A 17,867-nucleotide genomic window follows, 5' to 3' on the forward strand; every position below is an offset into this window, starting at 1 on the left:
AGCTCCTTTTTGTAGGTGTTATGGAGGCAGAGAAGACTTGAGGTGCGAACTTGTTTGCTGGCATGAAAAGGAGGAAGCGAGCTACTAAGTGGGTCCGTGCCGATTCTTCCAGGGTTGCGGAGCCCGAGGCACCGAGAATGTAGCCTCCTGGGGAGCCCGAGGTGCCCCCTCCAGTTCAGGAAGCGGCAGGGGTCTCCTATGCTGACACTGCTTATACCCGGGTTGTGCCTTCGGGCTTGAGAAGTCAAGATGAGGTTGGAAGCATGCTGACACCGAGCTATGCTCTCCGAAAAAGCAAGAAGGCTACTTGCCCCGAGGAGGTTGCAGCGTGGGCCGATCTTCCTACAAATCTCATAGGCGCTCGGGCTGCCACTCACGCCACGGTGATAAGTTGAAGTAGTGTTTCTTTTTTTTTTTACCGAGCTGATTTGTCCTCATTCTAGCAGGTGAACTCTTCTATCCACGCTTTGGCAATCCAGGCGGAGAGGGGCTTGAAGCGAGCACAAGCTGCCGAAGCGGCTTCCCGTGTTGCGTGAGCTGAGCTGTCGAGGTCTCAGAGGGACAAAGAGGCCTTAGGAATGGTGGTGAGGCACATGGCGAACCTGAAGTTGGACCTGGAGCATCAGGTTGAGTACCTCCAGGAAGATATCAGGGAGAAGACTCAGATCTTCTCTCAAGCCGTTGAGGAGGCGAAGGTGAAAGCCGTTGAGGATTACATCGCTTCACCGCACTTTGACGATGTGATGGTGGGCTCTTACAGAAGGGGTTTCAAGCTGAGCCCGTGGATGATAAGGAACACGTACCCCGTGCTCGATATTAGTGCCATAACCACTTCGCGCATCACCATGAAAATGGCTGCTGCGGATTCCGAAGACGAAGCGAGACTTTCGGGTATTGTCGAAGTCCCTTCTAAAGGCGAGGAAGATTGACCTTCTGGCTTGTGAGCTCATTTGTGTTTTTTGTTTTTGTTTTTTAAATACTGCAAAGCGAACATTTAGAAATGAAGTATTTTTTCTGTTCAAGTGTTGTGCAAAAATTCTTCTTTTGCCGAAGTGACTATATGCCCGTGAAAGAATGGTAGGATCCATCTCAGCCCTTTATGATCAAGCATTGCCCGACAAGAGAGGACCTCTCCCTTGGCTGCAAGGAACAGTGCCGCACTCTCCACTCACATGGATCCCGGGAATTAAAACCATTTACAAATATTTCGAAACCGTACATATATATATATATTAATTTTGCAAAACAAAAATCCAATGATTGAAATCAATTGCCGGCAGTTTGGTTTCCATCATAGAGAGTGCATTCCTGATCATTACCCTTTGTCCGACAAAGGGGCTGATCCTGTCACTATGATCACCCACTCAGATGAATTCTCAGGCTATCCCAACATACCCAGGTTTTGATCCCCATCTAAGGATCTCACTGATTGGCATATCAAAGACAGCCCGATCCGACACCTAGTGAAGTGTCATAATCGAGTCTAGGGGTCAGGTGTAACTTTCCAGTTTTGCCCATCTATCTCCAAGGTCCAGGGCAATGCTGAAAATTGGGTCCGGTTTAAGGATTCGAGTAATCCCATTCTGCATGTGCCTTGGGTCTTACCCTGGTGGCCGAGACAGGTCATCCCAACACTTGGTAGCACACCAATATCAGCCTTGGCAAGATAAATCTCCCCAGACTTATCCAATGGTTGTGAACATTTAAAACTAACACGAGTCTCTATAAATGTCCAGTTTTAGGGTCTTACACAGAATCATACCAAACAACATGAATCAAACATGCACTTTATTTATTTCCACTAAATAACAAAAGTACATCAAATCGGATTGAAGCTAAGGGCATACAAAACTGTCTAACAGCTCCCACTTGCACTTAGGTCCAATCTGGTACAAGCCAGAGTCTCATACTTTCCACAGGTTTCTCAAACACCTTCTGCGTCAGTGGTTTAGTCAATGGGTCTACCACATTATCCGCTGATGCTACCTTCTGAATCAGGATGGCATCCACTTGCGTGCCAAGATCTAGCCCAGATCCAAGGGCTTCTAGTTCGTTAATGTATCACATCATACGAAGACAATGGTCATGAACTTTCTACCCATTGGACATCTGTGCGGTCATGAACAATTTCAGGACCTTCTGTCGAGTAGAACGGTTCTACTCTTCATACATTGTTCTTAGACTGTCCAATATGTCATTGGCTAGTTCGATCTGATCGAACTGCCTCTGTATTGAGTTATCTAATGAGGCAATGACAAAGTAGCGGGCTAGGGAGTTCTTATCCTCCCAATCTTGGTAGTCCCTATTGCCACAGCTACAACACTTGCAGTAGTTCCGAAGAATAGTGTCACTTCGCCTTCACTCAATCTTCTACTAACTTTGAACCCCTGCAGTGAGTTACACGCATAAGTTGAAGCCCCAGAGTCAATACACCAGGACACAGAAGTAACTAACATATTAGTTTCTATGACACAAGTTTCAATGTTACCTTTCTTAGATTCCAGGTAGGCCGGACAATTTCTCTTCCAGTGGCTGGTCTGCTTGCAGAAGTGACAGACATCAGATGCCTTATTCTTCTTCATATTGGGTTTGGTAGCTTTCTTCTGGGGCTTCTTTGCCTTTCTCTTTTTCTTGCCCCATTTGTTAGATTCAGCAAGCATAACCACAGGCTCATCCTTCTTGAGTAGATCCTCGGCCCTCTGCAACATATTGTTGAGTTCCTAGATGCTGACATTCAACTTATTCATGTTGTAGTTCATTGTGAACGCATTGAAGGAAGAGGGCAAAGAGTTCAGGATGACATCCACTTGCGTGCCAAGATCTAGCCCGGATCCAAGAGCTTCTATTTCATTAATGTATCCCATCATGCGAAGACAATGGTCATGAACTTTCTGCCCCTTGGACATCTACGCGGTCATGAACAATTTCAGGACCTTCTGTCGAGTAGAACGGTTCTGCTCTTCATACATTGTTCTTAGACCGTCCAATATGTCCTTGGCTAGTTTGATCTGATCGAACTGCCTCTGTATTGAGTTTTCTAATGAAGCAATGACAAAGCAGCGGGCTAGGGAGTTCTTATCCTCCCAATCTTGGTAGTCCCTCCTACGGGCCTCAGAAGCCCTATCACCCGGACGCTCCGGGGCAGGATTTTTCACCACCTTATCTAACTTTTCAGAAGTTAGGACCAGCATAAGATTTTTGTACCAGTCGGCATAGTTTGGGCCCTTAAGCTTGTTATCATCTAGAAGCTTTGCAAATTGACCGTTTGCCATTTTCTGATAAAACAACAAAGACGTTAGTCCACAACCTTAGTTTGATTCATGTTACCTACATAGATATGGTTTTTAATCTATGTTCCATTCCCATTTATTCATCTCTGAGATTTCCCTCCTTTCTCAGTGATGGAGACGAAGAAATGTCTCTGGAAATGTGGGAAATCACATGGGGTGCGTGAAGCCAACTGTTTCAGCTACAAAACCCCCCCACCCTTCTGTGACGGATCATATCCACTCATCAAATGAGTATCCCCTTGGCCTCTGTCAGACAAGGTTCAGAGCCGTTTTCAGGTAAACCTTTCTGTCCAGTGAGTGCTCACCCATCATATTCAGGTTACGCCAAGGTACTGTGAGAGAGTTCCCATTTTTTGGTGAAGCCCCTCCCACATCGGTCTATGATGCCCCTATCATCTTATGAAACACCCTGACAGATCCAACAGCAAATGGATAGTCCAATTTTATGTTGCGTTTCTTCATTACTGAAGGACCCATCATTGTGCTAATGACGAAAGGCCTTTAGAGAGTCCATCATATGGATCTCCCTATCACATGCATTCATATTTGCTGGAGGGAATGAGATTACACCCTAGTTCTAATTTAGGTTAAACCAGAGTGGCTCCCACTGACTTTCATAAAGTCAGATTTTTAGTGGGCCTTAATCGGCTAGGGGTTCCGCACGCATCTCTTTTCAGGGTTGTGGGGCCCACCAAGCAAGGAGGGATCATCCAATGACCTTAAGGGACACCATGGCAATGATGTGCATTCAGCCATGGTGTGCGCAAGAGCCACTAAAGAGTCATCATGGGCCAAGTGCTTATGGCCTATGGTCGCAACACATCAAACGTCCAAACATCACATGTAAAGGAGGAATTGATCCAATCAATTAACTGTTGTAAATCCCATCGAATAGCCCATTTAAAATCTAAATCATTAACAATTAATGTCTACTAGGTGTATGGGCTGAATCGCAGTTAGCAGTTCAGCCCATACATCTTTTCTCACAATAATGGGCTCTTGCAGTTATAACCCTTTAAAACTAGGCTTTACAGGTGGGTTAAATTAATCCCTATAATTGAACATCAGATTTGGAACAACAAGTGTGAGAAATATGGACTGAAAAACAGTCCCATTCGAACCCTAGATTCAGTCCAAACAGGTTTGGTCCAATCTAGTCCAAAATGCTCCAAAACTGATTTTTAATTCAAGAATTAATTCATGAAAGATCTGAAATTAATAATCTTGATTTTAAACAATCACAAATCAACTATGGACTATTTGCACCACCTGCAAAACATAGGTTAATCACTAATGTTGTAGTTTCACAAACTGCATATCGCAGGAAGCGATTTCTCCATCTGCAAATATCTAGTGCCGCCATCTTCTTCCTTCTTCTTTAATCAAGAAAATAAATAACAGAAATCCTATTTCTATTAAATAATTACATTCTTGATCAAATCCTATACATTCAGTCTAGAAAATAAAAAAAAAATTATTTACAGACCGAATTGAATGAAATAAATGAAAAAGGTACGCAGACTATCTGTGCCAAATCTACATTGCGATCTCCAGGTTCGAACAATCCATTAAATCACAATAAATAAAGAACAATTCTAAATAAATTTTGGATTAATTTTAGATCAATCGCCCTTAACAAGAAACCATTTCTTGAAAAAAAAAAGAAAGCAATCTGCGCAAATCTTGGCATAACAACTTCTGTCCATCTACGCAGGGTCAGATCTGATTTTCTTTGGTTCAAGATTCGAAACTGTGGCTCTGATACCACAGAAATAATGGTAGGATCCATCTAATGGATGCCAATAAGGGTGCGGAATGGGTGGGTGAATTTTAGAATACCATATTCAAGGATCTTACTTGAACCATAATCGAACCAGATCTAAACCAAAAAGCAAAAGGGAGAAATATACCTGATCTGGAGAAGCAGTATCTCCCAAAGTTGGTGTTCACGCCCAAAGAAGAAACCAAGATCCACTCCTGCTGAAGATGACACAACTGTGGATGTTACAGAACCAGCAGGGTGCGTCCTACACACTGGATCCTTCACAAGAATCCTCTGGAAACTCTAAACATTGAATCTTTCTCAGTCTTTTTCGCAAGACTAATGTCAAGATCTGATTTCTTGACTCCCTATTGCTGCAAAGATCAAATCTTGCAAGAGGGAATGGCGGCGGCTGGAGAAGAACTCCTGGGACAAAGAGGGCTAAACTGCTTCTCTTATCTATGGAGTTTTGTATGAGATCTAATCTCAATTCGCAAGGAGTTTTCTTGTTGTTTTTTTAGATTTGAAATCTGATGTATTTCTCTTAGGTTTCTCCTCCTTTCTTCTTGATTAAGAAACCTCCTAATTAGGAGTTATCCCAATCCAAATCTGTATTTGGATAGGGGATTATCTTAATCCTATCTGCAGATTAAGTTAGCTTACTCCTGATTTTATCAGGAGGTTACCAGATTCAAATCTGTTTTGAATTTGGTCTCCCATAGTGGATAACGTTAAAAGCCATATCCTTTTACTAACATTAATCTCAGATCCGCCCCATACATGGGTGATCATATCAGCCCAGCTCAAAATGGGCTTTTGGCCCATTAAGTGTTCAGTGTTTAATTAGTTTCCAATCTGCTGCCCAGTTGGGCTTCTTTGTATGGCGTGGGACCCAAGCATTGATCTACACACCAGCCACATGGGTTCGGCACAGCCTTTATTACCAGGCCCAACCGAATTCACTGAAAAACTCAGTGAACCCCTGAGTCCATCACTTGGACCCTATGGGCCCAACACTTACATTTAGTGGTAGCCATCTTATAAAAACCCAGGGACTGTGGGCAGGTGCAAGATTAGCCCATCAGGTACTATCCTAAATGGTTTTACACTCAACCTCCCAGCCCTTAATGATCAAGCACTGCCCGACAAGAGAGGACCTCTCCCTCGGTTGCAAGGAACAGTGCCGCACTCTCCACTCACATGAATCCCGGGAATTAAAACCATTTGCAAACATTTCAAAACCGTACACACACACACACACACACACACACACACACACACACACACACACACACACACACACACACACACACATATATATATATATATATATATATATATATATATATATTAATTTTGCAAAACAAAATTCCAACGATTGAAATCAACTGCCACCAGTTTGGTTTCCATCAGAGATAGTGCATTCCCGATCATTACCCTTTGTCCGACAAAGGGGCTGATCCTATCACTATGATCACCCACTCAGATGAATTCTCAGACTATCCCAATATACCCAGATTTTTATCCCCATCTAAAGATCTCACTGATTGGCATATCAAAGACAGGCCGATCTGACACCTAGTGAAGTGTCATAATCGAGTCTAGGGGTCTGGTGTAACTTTTCAGTTTTGCCCATCTATCTCCAAGGTCCAGGGCAATGTTGGAAATCTGGTCCGGTTCAAGGATTTGAGTAATCCAATACTGCATGTGCCTTGGGTCTTACCCTGGTGGCCGAGACAGGCCATCCCAACACTTGGTGGCACACCAGTATCAGCCTTGGCGGGATAAATCTCCCCAGACTTATGTAATGGCTGTGAACATTTAAAACTAACACGAGTCTCTATAAGTGTCCAGTTTTAGGGTCTTACATAGAATCATACCAAACAACATGAATCAAGCATGCACTTTATTTATTTCCACAAAACAACAAAAGTACATCAAATCGGATTAAAGCTAAGGGCATACAAAACTGTCTAACAGCCCAAACTGCTTAGACTTAAGCCCCGAGGCAAGTTAACATAGCAAGGCTATGTGCCCGATCTGTTCTCCGTCGGGGTTAGCTAACATAGGCTGAATTGGGCCTTGGGCTATGCACTGAACTTACAGTGCCGAGGTCATCTTTAGCTCGGCATTCTGGGCCTTAGGGTGCCAAGGTCTTTGTTAGCTCGGCATTCTGGGCCTTAGGGTGCCGAGGTCTTTGTTAGCTCGGCATTCTGGTCCTTTGGCTCTGGTAGTGGCTTCATGGCCTGCTTAGTTTGATAATTTATAGGTAAAATCGTCTTAAGTTGATGATGTTGCATGCCCAAGGTATCTGTTTACCTTCTAGGGTCTCGAGCTCGTATGCTCCCCCGAGTACTCTCTTTACTCGATAGGGTCCTTCCCAGTTCGGCCCGAGTTCGCCAACGCCGGGCTCAAGAACCATGATCTTGTGGAGGACCAGGTCGCCGATGCAAAAGTTTCATTTATTAACTCCGGCGTTGTAGTATCGAGATACCCTTTGCTGGTACACTGCGGTTCTGATGTATGCGAGGTCCCTCACCTCGTCAAGTAGGTCGAGGTTGGTACGTAGCTCGTCGTTATTAGTATTGTTTGTATGCTTCCAACCAAAGTGAGGGGATTTCGATTTCGGCTGGGATGACTGCCTCCGTGCCATAGGTGAGGTTGAAGGGAGTTTCTCCAGTGGTGGTCTTCTCTGTAGTTCGGTATGCCCATAGGACACTGGGCAGCTCGTCTACCCATAACCCTTTATCTCGGTCTAGCCTGGCTTTTAGTCCACAGAGGATAGATCTATTCGTGACTTCTGCCTGACCGTTTTCTTGTGGGTGCACAACCGACGTAAAGTTTTGCTAGATCCCCATGCCTTGGCACCACTCTTGGAATTTGATGTCTTTGAACTGCTTTCCGTTGTCGGAGATCATCACCCGAGGTAGCCCGAAGCGGCACACTATGTTCTTCAAGAAGAAGTTTTGGACGTTTCGAGTTGTGATGGTTACGAGAGTTTCAGCTTTAACCCACTTGGTGAAGTAGTCTACTGCCACTACTAGGAACTTCCTTCCTCCCGTTGCTGGCGGGAATGGCCCGAGTAGGTCGATACCCCATTGTGCGAAAGGCCATGGGCTGGTGAGGTACTTGAGGTCGGCGGCGGGTTGATGGTGAATATTGGCGTGCTTTTGGCACTTCTCGCACTTCCTGATTAGCCCGACGGCGTCTACTTTCATTGTTGGCCAATAGTACCCATGTCGTAGTGTTTTCTGAGCGACAACCCTGCCCCCTAGGTGTCCGCCACATAGGCCTTCATGAATGTCGTGGAGTACAAGCTCGGCTTCGGGAGGTCGCAAGCAGCGCAGGTAGGGGAGCATGTAGGATCTTCGGTACAGTCGTCCGTCTATCATGACGTACTTGGATGCCTGGCGCTCTACCCTCCTGGCGGCATTGCGTTCTGCGGGGAGGGCTCCATGTAGCAGGAAGCTCGTGAGTGGATCAATCCAGCTTGGTTCTGCTTGGGTGACAAGAGCGACCTCCTCTGCCCCCCGGAGAATGCTAGGTCGAGGTAACTCCTCTATGTACACAGTTCTCATGGTGTTGTCACTGGTGTGGCTAGCCGGGACAGGGCGTTGGCCTCAGTGTTCTCTGACCTCAGGATTTGCTTGATGAAGTGTGACTGGAAGCTAAGCAGTGCCTCTTTTACCTTTGCCAAGTAGGCGATCATAGCTGGCTCGCGGGCTTCGTATTCCCCTGTAACTTGGTTGACCACGAGTGATGAAAGTAGAATTTATCACATTTTTATCCCCAGATATTTTGTCTTTCATACCTAATTAGTACTTAATTGGACTCATATATCTTGTATTTCGGTTCAGGGCATGAAAGAAGGCATCAGGAGCAAAGAAAGGCAAATCGGATGATTTTTCACAGTTTCGGCACCGTTCAGTAATCTGGGCCTAACTCGCGTATCCGAACTCTGATTGGGCTGATTCAAGACCCACTGGAAAGATAAGAGAAAAAGCCACAACTTTAATGTTTTGGGCTTTCGCAGATTCGGCCTGCATCGAAGTCAAACCCAGGCCCAAAGTCGTGGAAAATTTGTAGGAAGGCCCAATCCGCAGCTGAAGCCCAACTTGTAGAAAAGCCTGGCTGAAGCCCAATTCGCAGAAGAGGTTTAATACGAATCCAAGAACAAGAAACTGAGAGGAGTCCTTCCAGATCTAAATTCTTGATGTAATCTTAGAAAGATAAAGGGATTAAGTTCATTAGATAAAGAGATAAGAGTGGATTAGAATAGGACTTTCTATTCTTGTAAGATAAACTTCAAGAGGAAGTAGGAGACCACCCCTCCCCTTTAAGCTATATAAAGGAGGGGGCGGACCAGCTTTAGTCATCACACAATCTTGGGGATTGAATCAAGAAGCAATGAGCAATTAGTCAAGAAAGGGTTAAGAATTCAAGAAACTTCAAGAAGAAGGTGGCGGCAAGAAGAGGATATCTCAGCACCATGGGCGAATTCAAGAGTTCTTTCTTTCCCTTTGTTTGTTTTAATTCTTTTATCATGAACTGATTTGTTTCTTGCTAGGGCTATGGAAAGCCTAGCCATATTAATGAATATATTTTTATCTTCTTGATTTATCCAAGATTGTGATTTCCATATATTCTATGAATTATTGTGCTTATTGCAATTAAGAGCTTGGCCACCTCTTAATTGATTTGGGTTATGTGAATGAATTGAGAGAGGAATTCACATAATTAACAGAATAATTCATAGTGTGAATTGAATGATATATAGAAATATATATACATGATTCATCTAAATTTAATGGTTTTCTTAGACTTAATGCACTTCCATCTTGAGAGCTCTACTCGAGAGATCGAAGGGTTACCTGATGGGCGTAGGTTTAGTATATCTAGAGAGAGAATATTAAATAAATTTGTGAAAATCTCAGCTTATGGGAATAACAATTAGTCTTGGATAATTGGACCCATCAATATTCATTGCATTGGTTAGGTGGACCAAAAGTCCTAGCGATTCCATCATTTGCATATTCGATTAGTGATCACTTTTGTTTTTATTTTCTTTGTTCCAGTTTTATTTTCAGTAGTTCTTGCTCAATTCTAAATTTCGATTATCCAAATAATTAAGGAAAATTGTGATTCTAATACTTATTTTGTTAAATCCCCATGGGAACGATATTATTATACTACTTGATAACTAGTGCACTTGCTAGAGTTATATATTTATAACTATCAACGAGCTGGGAATCGCTGCAAATAACTGTGTTTTGCCTTTACCTCTTGTGCCAGAGCTAGCCTTGCTATCAATGCCTCGTATTCCGCCTCATTGTTGGATGTCGCAAACTCGAAGCGTAGCGCGTACTCCAGTTTCGTGCCACTCGGTCCGCGAAGAACTACACCAGCTCCGTTGCCTTGCTGATTTGAGGAGCCATCTACATGAAGGATCCAGGGCTCTTCATCCCAATTCGCGCTCGACCTAACTAGGAGAGATACCGAACTGGGTGCGACCTCACGGGGCTCAGACTCAACTAGCCTCGGAGCACCAAACTCACCCGGACTGGGAGCCTCGTGCTCAACCGGGCTGAGGACCTCGAAGCTGAACGTGCATTCTGCAACAAAATCTGCCAAGGCTTGGGCTTTAATAGCGGTTCGGGGCTTGTACTGGAGATCGTACTCACTGAGTTCGATGGCCCACTTCGTCAATCGTCCAGAGACCTCGGGCCTGAGTAATACTTGCCTCAAGGGTTTGTCAGTGAGGATGATGATGGTATGAGCTTGGAAATATGGGCGGAGTTTGCAAGCCACAATGACCAGCGCATAGGCTAGCTTTTCTATCTCTAAATATCTTGTTTCTGCTCCTTGCAATATCTTACTAACATAGTAGATGGGTCGTTGGACCCGATCTTCTTCCTTTATCAGTACTGAACTTACCACTTCGTTGCTTGCCGAGAGGTACAGTTCTAAAACATCGCCCTCTTCGGGTCGGGTCAACACCGGGATGCTGGCGAGGTATTTCTTAACCTCGTCAAATGTGAGCTGGCAGTTTGGGTTCCACTCGAACCCTTTGCCTTTTATTGCCTTGAAGAAGGGAAGGCAATGGTCTGCTGACTTAGACATGAAACGATTCAGAGCGGCTATCCTGCCGTTTAGCCTCTGAACCTCTTTAACTTTTCAGGGTGGTCTCATGTATAGGATGGCCTTTATTTTGTTCGGATTGGCCTCAATACCGCATCGATTGACGATGTACCCTAGGAACTTACCCGAGGTGACACCGAAGACACACTTGTTTGGGTTTAGTTTCATGCTAAATTGACGCAGAATTTGAAAGACAGAATATAAGTCTTGTATAAATTCATGCGAAAACTGTGTCTTGACGACCATGTCGTCTACATAACATTCTATCTTCATGCCAATTAAGGGCAGAAACAGCTTATTCATGAGCCTTTGAAAGGTCGCCCCTACATTTTTCAGTCCGAAGGGCATAACCTTGTAGCAGTACAGGCCGAACTCGGTTATGAAGGTAAGGGCATTACACAGAAACATACCAAGGGAACATGAATCAAATATGCACTTTTATTCATTTACAATAAACTCATAAAGTACATCAATTTTGATTGAAGCTAAGGGCATACAAAACTGTCTAACAGTGTTTGAGAAACCCGTGGAAAGTATGGGACTCCGACTTGTACCAGATTTGACCTAAGTGCAAATGGGAGTTGTTAGACAGTTTTGTATGGCCTACAGCATTCAAGTCGGCGTTGTGCTTGTTGTTGCTGGAGGAAACCATGGAAGCTAAAGTTTCTTTGAGAGAGAGAGTTAAAGGATTGGGGAGGCCTTTTGAAGGTTTCCCACAGACGGCGCCAAATGATGGTGCGCAATCCGATCGGTCCTAGTTGTCGGTTAACTCGCCTCTGATGGAATCGGGGGTGACTGAAACAAGGACGAAAATGGAGACTTCCGGGGAGGAACCCGGTTGGAACACTCAGAAGCTCAAGTTAGTACTCTTGAGAAGGCAAGGGAAATGAAGAATTTCAAGACCAGAAAGCGCAAGAACCACCTATCTCTTCTTTGAGAGATGGGGGCCTTTTATAATCACCTTGTACACTTACTTCCATACCTCTACCAGTTTGGGTATCATTACCTCCGCCAGATCGGGTGTCATTTCAGGTGTCATAACCTCCACTACCAATTGCCAGTTGATAGTTTGGGTGTCATAACCTCCATTGTTCCTTGTCAGGGCCATCCCTGCCACGTCTGAGATGGCAGTGGCAGGTGACCATTGGGGGGCGACTGTCATGTGTCGGACCCCTAATCAGTCAGGTGCGTCGTCTCCGTGTACGGGCTTCCTGGGCATCAGGTACGGTTCAGTCAAGCGACTTGGAGCCAAAGTGGTGTGCGAGGTGAAGTCTTGAATTCGGACAGAAGTATGGCTCGAACTGCCCCTCGATGGGCAGTTCTGGTCTTTGCCTTTTGTGCTTTTTGTATGGATCAGGACCTTCAAGGAAGAGCTGGGGTTCCTCCTTGGGTTGTGGGCTCAGGTTGTGGGCCCGCTGTCGTGCCGAGCTGGCGCTTCTGCTAAGTCACTCTCGGTTGCTTCCACGTGTCGTATGGCCAAGGGGTCGGGTCAAATCTTCCTCCATCAATTTATATTTATATTTTTTCTTTATTTTAAATAAATTTATTTTTTTTAATATTATTAATTAAAAAAATTCTAGGGATTTGAGTCCCCGTAAGGAAACCATCCCTGTCGGAGATTGACGATGAAGAACAACTTTTATCCCCGAAAGGGATCGAGGTAGGAGGCAGTGAATATGATCCCCACTCTGAACCTCCCCCATTGCCATTCTTAAGAATGACCCTTTGATAGCAGTTGCAACAATTCCCTAGTGGCTAGTGCCCAACCGATTGATCGGCCTAACCCTTGGTACTCAAGGGATAAAATAAAGGAATTTAAAGAGGTGGATGTTGGTTCAATAAATTGTGACAACTCAAATGACGAGGAATCAAAGTCAGACGAAGACTCTAACAATGGCAATATCAATGGTAACCAAAGATTGGGTGGGGGTTCAAGTGAAGTGCTTAGTACGAAAATTTTCTTTATAGAGGAAAGCAAAGATAGCTCAATAGATCCCCAAATGCAAACCTCATCCAAAGGAAGTTCTAACCTAATTATACAAAGGAAAGAGGTTAGGAAGGAAGACAATAATGAAAGAAGGGAAAACATGAGGAGATAGCTAAGGATACACCAAGGTTTCATAGGACAATGCCAAGCATGTTTTAAGACTTAGACCTGACTGGATGGTCGAACCGTTCAACCTAGGAATTAGAAGGTATTCTAATTTTTTTACACCCTAGTTCCATATTTTTGAAAAACATGAAGAACCAATCAAAACTTGATGGAACCATTGAAAACCAATCAAGTTTCAACAATCCAACTAGTTTCCATGACCCGCTCAGGTTACTAAATCTGATATAGGCTCTTATAGCCCAGGCCAATGGAGTGCACACACATGGCGAGAGGCAGCATGCAGAGCAGACCCAATGAGAGTGCGCGTAGAGCAGAGGCCAGCACACGACACACGACCAATAGCGTGGCCACACGCAGCGGCCTTGGATGGCCATGCGCTCAAGGCCGGACCACATCCTGGCCGTCCACGTCCACCTACCTCCAGGCAGACTCAAGTATAAATAAGGAGTGACCCCCCAATGTAAACATCTAGACTCTCTACAACTAAAAAACTTTCTTACCTCCCTTGTGGCCTCATTTGAGCATCCCAACCTCACCCTTGCCCACCTCCTATCACTCATGTGCTAACTTAACCATCGGAGCCCTCACCTTGGGTCAGCACCTAAGGCCTCTGACATTCTCTCTCTCTCTCCAAGTCTGATCCACCAACCCTCAACCACAGTAGATCGCGGATACATCAGTCAACCCTCGGCTCGAAAGAAGATTTACCTTGTTGCCTTCAACCCATCCAAGGTAGCAACAATTGGCATCGTAGTCAACTGAACTTTCACTCTAAAAAACTAACTCCAAAGCTTTAGCTAAGATGGCAAGGAACACTAGGAATGCTCAGAACCTGGTCACGATTGACTAATTCCAAGCGGTCCTCGACAACCTCGCATAGAGGTTGGATGAGGTGGGGCTCCCGGTAGGAGGCTGCCCTCAGGGTGGCCGCCCAGATGGAAGCCTAGGGCATCATGGCAGACAAGTGTCTCTAGACCCAATGGCCATCGGCTCAGTTGGATCCAATAGGGCCGACCCCTCAGAGTCCAACGATAGCCAACGTGCCAGTCAGCTACCGAGGACCTCCTGGCCCTGTAGCCGACAAGGGGTTGAATCAACGTAGTCTTGCAATCACTGCCAAGACCAAGGACACCGCCGCCAATGAGAAATCCCACAAGGATGAAGGCGGGTGATCGGGCCACCATAGCCCTTCTTCAAAGGCGAAGGGCCGACACCGCGCCTCTCCCTCTCGTGTCTCAGACCTTTGCGATCTTTTGAACGATAGGCAGACCAAAAGGAATGGAAAGGTACTCGCATCAAAGTACTCACAGAATCGGGCTGATCCATTCCTTGTCCGGGAAAACCAAGATGAGGCCCAAGCCCCCACCGACCAGAAGATCATTGACCTGTAGGCGTAGTTCAGCGCTGTCAAAGACAAAATCCACCAAGTTAAAGAGAGTCGAGTTGATGCCTCAGCAAGCCAAGACCCATCGTCCGAGAAAATGGACGCCTTCACCACTGACATCACCTCGGAGTTCCTCCCGCCACACTTTAAAAATCCAACGCTCGAGATGTGCAATGAAACCTCCGACCCAGATGACCACCTAGAAAGTTTCAAGGCACTCATGCTCCTATATGGGTATTCCAACGCCATAACGTGCCAGACCTCATCGATGGTTCTCCATACTCCCCCCTCAATCCATCAGCTCATGGGAGTAGTTCGCCAGCCTCTTCCTGTCTCATTTTACCAGTAGTCGACGATGCCAAAAGAGTGTTGTCTCTCTTATGACCGTGCTACAAAAACGTGGGGAGAGGTTACAGTCCTACATCAACCGCTTCAAGAAGGAGCTCAATTTTAGATAGTTTTGTATGCCCTTAGCTTCAATCCGATTTGATGTACTTTTGTTATTTAGTGGAAATAAATTAAGTGTATGTTTGATTCATGTTGTTTGGTTTAATTCTGTGTAAAACCCTAAAACTGGACACTTATAGAGACTCGTGTTAGTTTTAAATGTTCACAGCCATTAGATAAGTCTGGGGAGATTTATCCTGCCAAGGCTGATATTGGTGTGCCATCAAGTGTTGGGATAGCCTGTCTCGGCCACCAGGGTAAGACCCAAGGCACATGCAATATGGGATTACTTGAATCCTTGAACCGGACCAGATTTCCAATATTGCCCTGGACCTTGGAGATAGATGGGAAAAACTGGAAAGTTACACCTGACCTCTAAACTCGATTATGACACTTCACTAAGTGTCGGATCGGGCTGTCTTCGATATGCCAATCAGTGAGATCCTTAGATGGGAATCGAAACCTGGGTATGTTGGGACAGTTTGAGAATTCATCTGAGTGAGTGATCAAAGTGACAGGATCAGCCCCTTTGTCGGACAAAGGGTAATGATCGGGAATGCACTATCTCTGATGGAAACCAAACTGCCGGCAGTTGACTTCAATCATTGGAATTTTGTTTTGCAAAATTAATATATATATATATATATATATATATATATATGTATGGTATTGAAATGTTTGCAAATGGTTTTAATTCCCGGGATCCATGTGAGTGGAGAGTGCGGCACTGTTCCTTGCAGCCGAGGGAGAGGTCCTCTCTTGTCGGGCAGTGCTTGATCATTAAGGGCTGAGAGGTTAATCTTGAGTGTAAGACCATTTAGGATAGTACCTGATAGGTTAATCTTGCACCTGCCCACAGTTCCTGGGTTTTTATAAGATGGCTTGGCCTAGGGACCACTTCATGTAAGCGTTGGGCCCATAGGGTTCATTGTGTTTTTCAGTGAATTCAGCTGGGCCTTGTAATAAAGGCTGGGCCAAACCCAAGTGGCTGGTGTGTAGATCAATGCTTGGGTCTCACGCCATACAAAGAAGCCCAACTTTGCAGCAAATTGGAAACTAATTAAACACTGAACACTTAATGGGCCAAAAGCCCATTTTCGAGCGGGGCTGATATGATCACCCATGTATGGGGCGAATCTGAGATTAATGTTAGTAAAAGGGTAGGGCCATTAACCTTATCCATTCTGGGAGACCAAATTCAAAACAGATTTGAATCTGGTAACCTCTTGATAAGATCAGGAGTAATCTAACTTAATCTGGAGATAGGATTAAGATAATCCCCTATCCAAATACAAATTTGGATTGGGATAACTCCTAATTAGGAGGTTTCTTAATCAAGAAAAAAAGGAGGAGAAGCTCAAGAGAAATATATCAGATTTTGAACCTAGGGAGGGAAAGCAAACAGACTCCCTGAGAATTGAGATAAGATCTCACACAAAACTCCAGAGAGAAGAGAAGTAGTTCAGCCCTCTTTGTCCCAAGAGTTCTCCTCCAGCTGCCGCCATTCCTGTTAGACAGTTTTGTATGCCCTTAGCTTCAATCAGAATGATGTACTTTATGAGTTTATTGTAAATGAATAAAAGTGCATATTTGATTGATGTTCCCTTGGTATGTTTCTGTGTAATACTCTTAAACTGGACACTTAATGAGACTCGTGTTAGTTTAGAATGTTCACAGCCAATGGGTCTGTCTGGGAGACCTATCCTGACAAGGCTGACACTGTGGTGCCACCAAGTCGGTTGGGGTGGCCTGTCTTAGCTGCCAGGGTGAGACCCTAGGAACTTACAATGTGGGATTAATTGAATCTTTGAACTGGACCAGATTTCTAGTATTGCCCTGGACCTTGGAGATTGATGGGCAAAACTGGAAAGTTACACCCGACCCCTAGACTCGATTATGATACTGCACTAGGTGTCGGATCGAGCTGTCTTTGATGTATCAATCAGTGAGATCCTTAGCGGGGGTCAAAACCTAGGTATGTTGGGACAATCCGAGAATTCATCTGAGTGGGTGATCATAGTGACAGGATCAGCCCCTTTGTCGGACAAAGGTAATGATCGGGGATGCACTCTCACTGTTGGAAACCAAGACTACAGGCAGCTGATTTCAACCGTTGAGATTTGTTTTACAAAGTATATTTTATATGAGATATAAAAGTATATATATTATGGTTTCTAAAATGTTTGCAAAAGGTTTTAATTCCCGGGATCCATATAAGTGGAGAGTGCAACACTGTTCCTTGCAGCCGAGGGAGAGGTCCTCTCTTGTCGAGCAGTGTATGATCATTAAGGGCTGAGAGGTTAAGTGTAAGACCATTGAGGATAATACCTGATGGGCTAATCTTGCATCTGCCCACAGTCCCTGGGTGTTACAAGGTGGATTGGCCCAGGGACCACTTAGGGTAAGTGTTGGGCCCATAGAGCCCATTCAATGGGTTTCAGGGGGTGCATTGTCTTTAACAGTGTATTCAACCAGGCCTTGTAACAAAGGCTGGGCCAAACCCATGTGACTGATGTGTAGATCAATGCTTGGGTCCCACGCCATACAAGGAAGCCCAACTGGGCAGTAGTTAGGAAGGTTAAGTGAGCACATAAGCTTAATGGGCTTAAAGCCCATTTCGAACTGGGCTATTTATTTAGTTAAAAAAAAGGGGCGAATTCTGAGATGGATTAGCAGATAGGATAGGGTCTTAATCCTATCCACTCAGAGAGTCTAGACCTGAATGTGATTCAG

The sequence above is a fragment of the Nelumbo lutea genome, chromosome 3, assembly GCF_056320005.1.
Source record: "Nelumbo lutea isolate HS-2025 chromosome 3, American lotus-T2T, whole genome shotgun sequence".
Classification (NCBI taxonomy): Eukaryota; Viridiplantae; Streptophyta; class Magnoliopsida; order Proteales; family Nelumbonaceae; genus Nelumbo; species Nelumbo lutea.